The sequence below is a fragment of the Schistocerca serialis genome, chromosome 3, assembly GCF_023864345.2.
Source record: "Schistocerca serialis cubense isolate TAMUIC-IGC-003099 chromosome 3, iqSchSeri2.2, whole genome shotgun sequence".
Lineage (NCBI taxonomy): Eukaryota > Metazoa > Arthropoda > Insecta > Orthoptera > Acrididae > Schistocerca > Schistocerca serialis.
The window spans coordinates 37,310,416-37,323,007 of NC_064640.1; positions in this window are offsets into that span (position 1 = coordinate 37,310,416).

Consider the following 12,592-nt stretch of genomic DNA (forward strand, 5'->3'; position numbering starts at 1 on the left):
TTAAATTTTAACTAGTATTTTCTTTACAAAATTATTTTACAATCACGTTATGATGTTGGGTAGTACTACGATAAATCATCCGATTCCCGTTCAACTTTCGGTACTATTTAGGATGAGAATCAAGTGTAACGAGGATGTTTAATTTTGTGACAATTTGAGCAGAACATTACCCAAGATCGCTCTACATTACAATGGACGCAAGCTGGTGAACCAACAAGTTTACACCTCTGCACGCGGTATTTACCTCAGCAGTGATGAACTATCATATGCATGGTCGCTTTCTTCCTCTGAAATTTCCATAAAAACCTATTAAACCTTTGCTAAATTTTCCAGCAGAAACTCTCCCTATGTTTCATGTTATGCGAGAAAACAAGAACTCATCCCTAGTCTTGGAATATGGTGATAAACACGTGCATGGCTGCAGCAGCGTGCATATTATAATGGCCTCTCGGTTCTCCCAAGAACACATAACTAACTGGCTGATTCGTTTCTCTGCTGTTGGAGCTAAACGACGCTGCAGCCAATTTCTAGCTGGAGTTCAGCCGCTGTGAACCCAGTGTTGACACAAATTTCGCCTCTGCGTCGTACAGAGCATTATGGGCCCCGTTCTGCACTCGACGCCTGTTCAGAGAAGAGTTTTAGAAAATTTCCGTCTTGTCTTTCTCGTAGGCGAACTGTCTCGCCACCTAGGTTCTTTCGTTCTCTGTGTCATGGCGTTTTTCGACCAACAGGGTCTGAGTCACGTGGTCGGTCATTCGTTGACTCCCGCCTTGAGACGTACCCTCAGTGCTTTCCATGGTACCCCCTGTGGTGTGTGCTTCACCTCTCCGCGCGAATGCTTCCAAATCAAAACGTTTCCTCTCGCTGCTTGTCTCACCTTCTGCTCATTGGCATGCATTATATGATCGGCGTGTTAATACCGCCAATTGAGTGTAATCCCTTTTGCGTTGCATACTCACAGCCAAATTTGCTCATTACCGGCGAATTAAGTTAGATGTCATATACACCATCCTGTTACGATGTATAAAGCTCTTATGTAAGGTGCGAAATTGACCTTAGTTTATTCTATCACCTTACAAATTATTCAAAGCTTTCTTTCTCAATAATATCTACCAACATTCAGTAATAGTATATAAACATGTGAGAGCATTTCAGAAGTTTCTAAAATCTTTTCAGACTACGAGTTGAAATGTTATAGGCCTGCAGTAAGTTATGTGATGCGGAATATTTTCTGGTTTTGCTGCTATTAATCTGACTGCGACCGACTGATGGAACAGGGCGCAACAAACCAACGACCTTCACTGACATAGATCGCTAATGTCATGTTAAATTTTGAAGCCTTTCTGTAGGAACATTTGCAGACAAAACGTCCAGGCAAAGGCCACTAAATTAAGAGAAACTTACATTGTATATATCTTTGGACTCATAAATACCGTTCACGGACCGGTTTCACAAACAAATAAGAGTTATACTGTGTAAACTGAATCTTGACAGTCCTGAATTGGTAGAAGGCGGGTGATGGTGGTCCCTTGTTCCGGGCTGCCGGTAACATTAGTTAGCTGAAACACCGTCTGAAGTAGCCATTGTTGTCTGTTTTCTTACCAGGCCTTCAGTATCTTCAAGATAAATGCTAGGCTAAGTCATGTGGTGGAGGACCTAGGGTCTTTATGTATGGATTTTACAAAAGAGGACCATGTAGTGATAGTGGGTGGGGCGGGAAACTGTTTGGACAGGGATGGGGCATATGACATAGGTGATGACCTGGACAAGATAGCTTCCCTGACTCATGGCACCTACGTATACATTTTGTTGAGCTGTTCCGGCGGCACGATGGGCCACAACTTGATGGAGCTGTGAGGCGAATCAATGTGGGGTTAGGGATGGCTCTGAGGACAGCCAACTTCGGTGCCCGTCGCGACTGTCAACAGATGGGGTTTCACTAGGCATAGCCTACAGCTAAATAGGACTGGGAAGGGAAGATTGGTACAACTGATTCATGAAAGTACAGGGGGTGGAACTCGGGCCACACGTGGTCAAATACCTGTCGTCATAGGTAGGAAAAGTAGGTCTTTTTAAGGATAAATCCAGACAACAGGTGCCCCTGCCTAAAGAGTATTTCCAGCACTTTAAAAAATACTGGAACAATTACCCGTAAGACAGATTTTAACACCTCAAATATCACATATAGCAGATGTCACAAAGAAAAACAAACCATTTGAAAGAGTAACAACGGGCATTTCACAGACTTAACAATCCTCCTTCAAAACATGCAATCAATAAAAAATAAAATGCAACTATTAGAAGTTGAGCTCCGGTCTTTGAACTGCACAGTAGTTCTTATTACTGAACACTGGTGCAGAGACACAGAAATCCAACATGTAGTATTATCATTGTATGAAAAGCCAAACTCTTACTGCAGAACTGCTTCAAGGGGTGGAGGATCGTCCATTTATATCAGAAAAGGAACACAGTTCAAATCAAGCCCTGACCTCAGTACGGTAAGTGAAGAGAAACACTTTGAAATATCAGCTATTGAATTAAAATGGCTTGATAGCGTCAAGAAATTAATCATTTTTTTGTGTGTATGGATCTCCCAGTGGTGATGTGGACACTTTTTTCAGTAAGTTAACAGAAGTTCTATATGAAGCCTCAAGTATAAAGGTCAACATAATTCTGTGTGGCGACATTAACATCAACACTGATATCATAAATGAATCCAGCAGCACCTTCATAAACATCTTTCAGAGTTTTTGCATTTCCCTATTGGTCAATAGTGCAACAATGGTTACTACAACGACTTCATCCGTAATTGACCATGTGGCCACAAACATGCACAGGGCAAAATGTGATGTAGCTGTAAGAGATCTCCGACTATCAGACCATCTCTGTCATATAACAACAGTAAAATCAGGCATCGAATCATTCCCTAAACTTCAAGCCTACAAACGACATCTATCAGAAATCAAAATAAAAGATTTTTCAAAAGAACCAGAAAAACAAAGCTGGGATGAAGTGTATAAGGAAGCCAATGTGAATATGAAATTCACTAAATTCTCCGCATTGTTTAAATTGAACTTTGAAAAGGCATTTCCGAAAGTCTGTATCAACACCTCACAAAAAGAGATGGATAACAGCAGGTAGTAAGAAGTCCTCCCAAACACTTAAACACCTCAGTTCCATGAAAAAGATTCACACTGATCCAGAATTCTTAAATTTCTATCACAGATACAAAAAGGATCTATAGGAAGCTGCTGATTGCTGCAATGAGTCATTTAATGACAAAATAATGTATAATGCATGGAATAAAAGCATAGCAGTTTGGGATGTTATAAAAAAGGAAACGTGGGAGACAAACAAACGCAGAATAACGTACTGCTGATGGAGGGGGAATACGGTAATAAATGATCCACAGCACCTAGCAAACTATGTACAAGAGCATTTTCAAGTATTGCAGAGAAGTTACAGCAAAATTCCCCCAAACAAATATAAGATTTGTAAATAACGTTGCACTAAATAGAATGATGTTACTTCCAACCACAGAGAATGGAGTCAATAAAACTGTTCAAAAACTAAAATATAAAAAGTCAGTAGGCTTAGATGAAGTACCTATGTGTGTACTGCAACAATGCATAGGGATTATGCAAGTCCCAGAACAAATATAATAAATGAATCCTTCACATCAGGGACATTTCCAGAGCAGTTAAAACCGGCAAGAGTTGTACCTTTGCTTAAGAAAGGTAATGCAGAATACATAGAAAATAGTGGCCCATTTCCCTGCCGTCACCATTCTCAAAAATAATAGAAGCAATTATGAAAAACAGATTAATGAATTACCTGAATAAATACAATCGTTCAAGCGAATTCCAGTTTGGTTTCCCAAGTGGCTAAAATACGGAGTCAGCCACAATAGAATTCACAAAAGTTGATGAAGATGAGTGTGTCACAGTAAAACTTTTGGATCTTTCTAAGGCGATTGATACTGTCAACCACAAGATTATATTAAATAAATTAGAAGCATTAGAAATAAGAGGGGTAGCTAATGACTGGTTTTGATCATACCTAACAGTTAGGACACAAAACGTAGAGATGACACATACTTCAAATATATGTAAACATTTAGTAAAACACTTATCAGAACCAAAATACGTTAATATAGGGGTTCTGCAAAGTAGAATATTAGGACCAATACTGTTCCTGATATACATCAATGACTTTCAAAGTAGTGTTACTCATGGTGAAAAAATTCTCTTCGCTGATGACAGCAATACTATCGTCACTGATAAAACAAGAGAAATCCTTGGTGAGAAAGCAAATGAAGCTCTCAAGGAAGTTTATGGTTGGTCAATAAACAATAAAGTGACATTGAAAATAAAGAAAACTAATGCCATGAATTTCAGTTTGAAGAGGAAAAATGACAATGTTAAATTAAATGTAGACAGCATCTCTATAGATTGTGTAACAAATGCAAAATTTCTAGCAATGAATATGGATTCTCAGTTGAAGTGGTGTGAACACATATTCTTTTCTGGGGTACAAATGCACAAAGTATGAACTCAGTTTTCAAACTCCAGAAAAGTGTAATAAGAATAATAACCAAAAATACTAGTCGAGCTCATTGTAAAGATCTGTTAAAAACACTGGGGATTTTAACTGCTCCATGTGAATACATTTAAGAGTCAGTTGTACACATAAAAAATAACTTTGGTAATTACTGCACAAACAGCTCTGTCCATGACCATACAACAAGAGATAGACTCAAGTTACATTTACCAAAAAAACATAAACATAAATTTCAAAACAGCATTTTCTACCAACGAATAAAACTGTACAGTAAATTACCAAAAGAGATTAAAGAAATTGCAAAAATACACTTATTTAAAAGGGCAGCTAAGAAGTACCTGTCGTGCAATACATTTTGTACATTGAAAGATTACTTAGTTAAAACAGAGTTTGGGTTTGATAAGAAAATGTTAAACAAATAAATAATAATTATAATGAATATAAAATATCAAAGTTTCCACATAACACCTTCACTTTATGTTTTCTTGCTTCTTTTTTTTCTTTTCTAGAAAAACTTACCCCTATGATATACAATGCATAGCAGAATACTAATACTACTGTGTGTGTGTGTGTGTGTGTGTGTGTGTGTGTGTGTGTGTGTGTGTGTGTAGTGAGTGAAGTGTTATGAAAAATGTGTGTAAAGTGTATGCAGTGACTGATAGTGATATATGAGTGACCAGTGTGGCATTACATTATTTAATAAGTTATTTGTAAGAAAAGTATTGTATACCAGGAGTAAATCTAATGACTGTCTCCAACTAGAAGTCTGTAAATATATATGTATATGAATTAGCTTATTTTAAAATGATCTAAATTTGTCAATACTTTGACATGTCCTATACCCTTGTAAAAAGAGATCTACGGATGAATAAAGTTACTACCACTAGTACTACTACTACTACTACTACTACTACTACTAACAAGAGTAGAAGAATCGCAAAAGTAGGGCAGGATGACTAAAGGCATGCAGTTTTCCGTTGTGACTGCTTACTTCTTCTAAAGCTGCAGTCAGCTGTATTTGTGACTGGTGTATATTACTGTTTACCCAGGAATTACACTTGTATCATTGCTGTCATAATTCAAAGCATTCCCCAAAAACAGTTTTTTACTACATCAAAAACCATGACTTTTATTTCGTCTCATCTACCATTGGCAGCTTCATAAAAAAGTTACGTTTTTTAACGACACCGCTAAAAGAGACAGACGTTATTTCATACTGCATGAATATATGTGTTTGTCATGACCGGTGGTGAATACATCTGTACAGACAGTGACATTTCCACAAAATGTTTTGTATTCCTACACCTCTGTGAAAGTATTCATTACTTCAACAAAGTTTTCATTAAATAAATAATCTGATACTTCTAACACACTTATTAATTTGAAATAATTTTATATAGCCATTCCGTCTACGATAAATAAGAAAACGTTTCATTCTTTGGTATGAGAACAAGTTAGGTGCAGGTCCCTTTCCAGACCATATGTGTAATTGGCCACGCAGCCAGTTTCCTTTTTCTCATGCTCATGGCGTATTCAGTGGTGCAAATAACGTGTATTTATGTTGCGGACGCCCCAAACGTTGAGCATTTAACAGCCTACTAACCTCGCAGCATCTTTTTTTTCTGGAGGGTTCTGCTTTGGGAGTTTAAAGGTTTACTCAACATATCGCTTGGGAAGCCGAGGCCAAATTGCATGTATTCACCACTTTTATTTAAGCTTAACTGTGTACAACACGCTGCTGTGACTTCATTCACGTCACTGTGACGACTGACTGCCTTAAACAGCTGAAAATATAGTTTTGACATAAATTATGTAACCATAATTTCTCAGGTAGCTGTCACTGATTAGTGTCTAACATTAACACGATACTTAGAAGCTTAAATAAATTAGAACTTATTCAAATCACACGAAATCGAAAATCAATTCTGTAGTACACACAAACTTGCCAATTGTGTGAAATTCAACGCGTGGGAGACTCACAAAAACCAGTAGCTTCACTTTCATAAGTATAAATTGGTAAATGTTGTAATAAATTTATATAATCCCTAGTCAATTGACTGTTACTGACATTTTCTGCACGTCAGTGCTGTCCATTTTTTTGTACCTGAATGGGTCATTTGTTATTTTTATTCGAGGTAAGGGAACGGAGTTTTTTGTTACCTAATCGTTACTTTGATGACTCCATGGGATTTAAAGGTGTCTTAATCCAGCGAAATACAGGTGCCCAATGTGGCATAGAACAAAACTGTCGTGTGAAATATTTTGAACCTTAAGACTGGTTACTCGTAATCAGTACAGTGGATCACTAACATCATGCAATACCACCAGCACATACCACAAAGGCCTTAATTCGTTTATATCGGTTTGTAATATACGCTAGGTTATTGTTTTTAACGTGCCAGAATGTACATTATTGGAGATGTATATTCATTCATTCTGTTAGGGACACGCTATTCTGCTTGAATGATTACCTCTTTGAGTATTAATGAATGACAGCCCCATGAGAATGGGTGGGTAGAGTCAATGGGATCATACAACGATGGGAACGTCCACTGAAACGGCACCACCAGTCATAGCGATTCACTGTATCTGTGTCGCACCTGGCCTTTTTCTCTCATTGGACACAATGTGCGACTTTAGCATCCAAGTAAGATATTGTAGCAATAACACATGTATTTATCAGGGCATGAGAACGGCACAGGCCCTACTTCATAATTCACTCGTAATTCACAGTTTAATAGGCTGTCTAAGTTATCAAACCAGATGATGCGGGACCCTACTATGTATGAACGACTAGCTCGTAATTTTTAATAAATGCGCACCGGACTTCCACTACAACATCCGCTAAGTTAGTCGATATTTCAGTTTGTGACTTTTGTACCTGCGTTTTTTCATGAGTCGCCTGTGGAACAAAGTTCCTCGAAATTCCTACTGCTTAAACTGCTACCATATGTGGTCTCTCACACTGATTTCATTAAATGCTGGTTTTCCTATATTTTTTCATTATGGACTGTGTATTTCATTATATTTGAATACTAATGAGGGCAACAGAATTTGTAGCAGTCACACGCACAGAATTTGCTTATGGGTTAGCAGGAATGGTTGCCAACTCACTATCAATGTGACAGCTATCAATCGAGTCAATTTATATGTGGTGAAATACGTTCAATGATGAAACGCACCTTCGGTTGGTTAGCTCGGAATGAAAAGCTGCTCCAGCGGTTCTAGGCGCTACAGTCTGGAACCGCGCGACCGCTACGGTCGCAGGTTCGAATCCAGCCTCGCGCATGGATATGTGTGATGTCCTTAGGTTAGTTAGGTTTAATTAGTTCTAAGTTCTAGGGGACTGATGACCTCAGAAGTTAAGTCCCATAGTGCTGAGAGCCATTTGAACCATTTGAAAAGTTGCTGTTGGCGGTCCGTAAGAATTCTACCCAAACAGTTAACACACCATCCCATCGGGTCAACATACCTACATATTTTCTGGTCTAATGTAGACTAAACATCAATGCAATTTCAGACCGAAAGTGATTGTGAAGCACATTTTAAGTTCTCATTACAGACTGTGGTATCTGGGTTATTTTTCAGAATAGACTGCATATTTTGTCCATATCAATCTCAAAATTCAGCTGTCAAAGTATAATGTTAAACGCATTTGTCCATATCAATCTCAAAATTCAGCTGTCAAAGTATAATATTAAACGCATATTCCAATTGATTACCAATGTCTTCCTACCGAATGGAAGAACTAAGAAGAAACGCTCCTGACGGATGTTAGGAACCAGGTACAACATTGCTCTGACACTCAATCAGTAAATAACACATATTTTCTAAGCATACGGTAAATCTTAAGTTTGGAAAAAGTTATTGGTATGTCGTATGTATGACGATGCCGAATATAGTTTTAAATGAAACGAAAAACAAAAAAAATTATTACCTTTTCAGTGTATTATTATTATATTATTGTTCTCTTATGTTTTTTTCCATAATTGAGACATAATATTTAGGAATAGATGGCACTGCTGCATTCAGAGTTGGTAGCAAAGTAAACTTGTAGTGTTATGAATATAATTTCTTCCAGAGGGACATTTGCTACATTTGTAACCATGAAAAGACATAGAAAACCCAACACTAGCTGTATTATAAGGGCCAATATAATCCGAAACCTTTTTGGTGTATCATTGTGATCCAGTTGGTTTTAAATGCGGCCCTCGAAATCAGTTAACGAATGAATAGCTTCAAGTATAGTTGAGCGTCATATCGCTATAATAAAGCCGTCCTAACTGTGCCTGTGTCCAAACTCTGTTTAACTGATCGATGAAAAGCATGATGTGAATTATATTACATGTGATTGTGTACTGAATGAAATATATCTGCGCTGATTTAAAGTTCATATTTAAAGAAATTTTGAATCGTCGTTATCTACAGGCAGCTGATTATTATCTCCCAATACCCTCGCGAAAATTCCTTACTCCTTATTTTTCACAAGAAGTATAGATTTTAGAATCTAGACATTTTCTGCGAAGCTCCACACAGATCTTCATTATGGTCGTCAAGACATTATAGAGTGAAGTGTAGCTCTCAATTTGGCGTACGAGCCGCGAACGTATTCTTCTATAGAGGAAGAACTGTTCATAAATAGTAAAACAGCAGAACCCCTGTCATGCAGTTTGCTGTAATTTTTAGACTATACATAAAAGTCTATCACTCTAAAGATGAAGAATATCACACGTTGACGAGCATTACGAAAATTTTTTAATGTAAGGAATAATGATTTAATGGTACCGTGTATCTGTAGGTAATGTGATATTTCCCCACCCTTTCCTTTTTATTTTTGTTGACATTGATGGTCCATTTCCTACTAAGAACTCATCTTGGTGTATCAGGTAGTTGAATATATGAAGAAGAAAATTGCAGACATATATGTTAATAATAGATATCAGAAAATAAATTTCACACTGACAATCGGTAATTATGTAAACTACAGATTTATAGGTGAAATGATTATGAAAATCGGTAACAACGAAATAATTACTGATGTTATACTCACGTGTACTTTATCGTACGATCTTTATATTTGTATTGCGTGGTGAATCCCCGAGACTTTTCTGATACTGGCGTATCTGACAATCTTACATTTAATCTTAATAAAATCTAATTTCCAATGTGTACAACTGTGCTGTAGTTGTTGAACTTGTGTGAGAAGCATCGTAATCATTATTAGCCGTTTCCGATAAGCCGTCTCTCCTGCCGTGCCTACGATTTTGTGGATATAAGTCTTCCATCTGTTTTCGTTAAAAGGTTTATTTCTCCGTTCTGTTACAGCAAGGAAACTTCAAAAAAGTAAGTTACAAATGAACATGGCAGGAAAAGTAAATTTTATTGAATGCTGCATTACGCTTTAAAGTGGCACAGATACAGGCCGCTATTTTTGAAAATATTCACTGTCTGTAAACAACCGATGGAACTTTCTAGCAACAGTTTAGCACCTTCAAGGGTATAAAATTGCCCCTTGGTCACGGAACTGTTCGAGAACCACTGTAAGAATATCCTTATTGTTATCAAATCTCTTACTTCCCAGATTATCTTTCAGGTTGCCGAGAAGTTGGAAACAGTAGGGTGAAAGATATAGACTTCCCGACCGGCATCACCTATATACGTGCGGATATGGTAACATTGTTGGCAGCATTTTGCTATGACTGGATGCTACGTAGCATCTGGTTCATGAACCGCCTAAATTTTAGGGTGAATCTGTGAGAAATGTAAACTTTTTACACAGAAGAATCGCACCGTCCCGCGTACTTAATCTCTGCCTCGTCACTGCAGTCACACCCTCCGATACAACCGTTATATATAACGCACCAGAACTATGTCTTCTGGAACATCGGAAAATATACTACCTTCTGACAATCCAACACTCGAGTTGCATAATGGTATTAGTGTGGGAAGACATGTGTGTCTTACTTTCTGGACTACCTCTGTACATTGGTAATCGTAAGCCGAAATGAAGCTCTGTTGTCTCCTATTAAATTTATGATGTTCAGTTTCAGAGTGTATTCCACTGACTACAATCTTATTAACTCAAAATATGGAAAGATCACTATCTTATTTATCACTTCGAAAACTTTTTAAAACAACTTTCTCCTTCTGAGTGGTCTGGAGGATGCCAAGAGCTATTTTTGTGGCGTGTTTTCGTCTTTATAAATTTCAAAATAGGCTGTGGAAGCGAGTTTGAGTCACTCCTACACAGGGAATTTTAATATCAGTAATGTACAAACGAAAAGAACGTATAGAACGTCTTCGAAATTCGTGTGCAATGTCATAAAATATTGCACACACACACACACACACACACACACACACACACACACACAGGATAGAATGAAAAAGGGCATTATCTGAGCGCGCGCGCACACACACACACACACACACGTACTCACACACACACACACACACACACACACACACACACACACACACACACACACACACACAACACACACACAGACACACAACGATAGAATGAAGAAGGGCATTATCTGAAACACTAATTTACCTAGTTTTGGTCGTCACTATGAAGCGAAGGTCTCAGGAGTGCTGGATCATCTCAGGTTAGTGGACTGAGTAATGTGACAATATATTCTATGTGAGTCTATGTTGAATACCTGGAAGCTATAAATGGTGAAGAACAGTAATTGAAATAAATAATCTACATTTCTGGCATCAGTATAAGGAGTTCAACGCTCTAACTGCTTTCGAAAACTGCGCATAAAGAATAGTTACTATGAAACCCTCAGTTTAAGACTGGAAGTGTGAGAGCGCCGAACAGACATCTATCGTTCGTGCCGGAAGAGACCAAAACACGAGAGGGGATAACAATGGGCCTAAATTTCCGTCTGTGCACAGCTGACTTGTTACGGTTGTTGGTCTGTGGAAGGCAGGCTGGCGCTTGTGTCTTTACGTAAACACGCTTTGCATGTTAACTGAGTGTGTGTAGTGTTTGCTCCTAATTAATGTGGCCGCGCTCTCGCTCCGATGTGTCTTCCGACGCTTGCAGATTTCCTGCCCTGCAAGTCAATTTACTTCACTTAAACGCCGTGGCAATTTTTAAAAGCGGCAGTTGCCCTCTGGAATCCATGTTTCAACGGCTAAAACACGAACACTGAAATGTACTAACAGTGCTTGTTAGTATAATTAGCCTTTTATACTAATTTCATGCTAACACTTGCAGAAAGAATTGTGAAGACCTCATTTGGACGGCTTTTGAAGATTTTTAAAATTACGTACCATTAATAATAATAGCAGGATTTACAATGTGTAGAGAATAATTGTGCCAACGGCCTTGCTTCAGTGGTAACACCGGTTCCCGTCAGATCACCGGGATTAAGTGCTGCCGGACCTGTGGATTACTTTTTTCATTTACCATTCTTCACAATTTATAACTTTCAGGTACTCACGATCTTCTCACATAGAATGTATTGTCACATGACAGTCCACTAATCTGAGAAGGTCCAACGCTCCGAGTGCTATTGACAAGCGGGTAGCAATCCGCCCCTGTGAGACCAATTGAGGCACTACTTGACTGCGAAGCAGTGGCTTCTGTCACGACAACTGACAACTGCTGGGAGAGCTGTGTCCTGAACATACACCCGTCCGTAGCTGCATCCAGAGACGCTTATCGGCTGAAGATGACACGGTGGCCGGTCGGTGCCGTTGGGTCTTCCGAAGCCTGTTCGGACGGAGAGTTTGAGAGAAAAGAATTGGGCGGAAGTGCGCTCTAATGGTTTCGTACGAAAATAATTATGTATAGAGATAATAATAATAATATTATTTGTCTCAGTGACTTCGTGCAACTCTTTGTATTGGACACCACCTCGGCGACTCGTGCGTCACTAATTTACCCCAGATATCGAAGTTAGGAAGGGGACCTACGGTTTAACATGGAATACTAACGATGTCTATTTTCTGGCGGCTCCTCACATGGTTGAGAGGTGAAGGCTAGGTTTTAGAAGCGTGAAAAATCCCTTCCCTG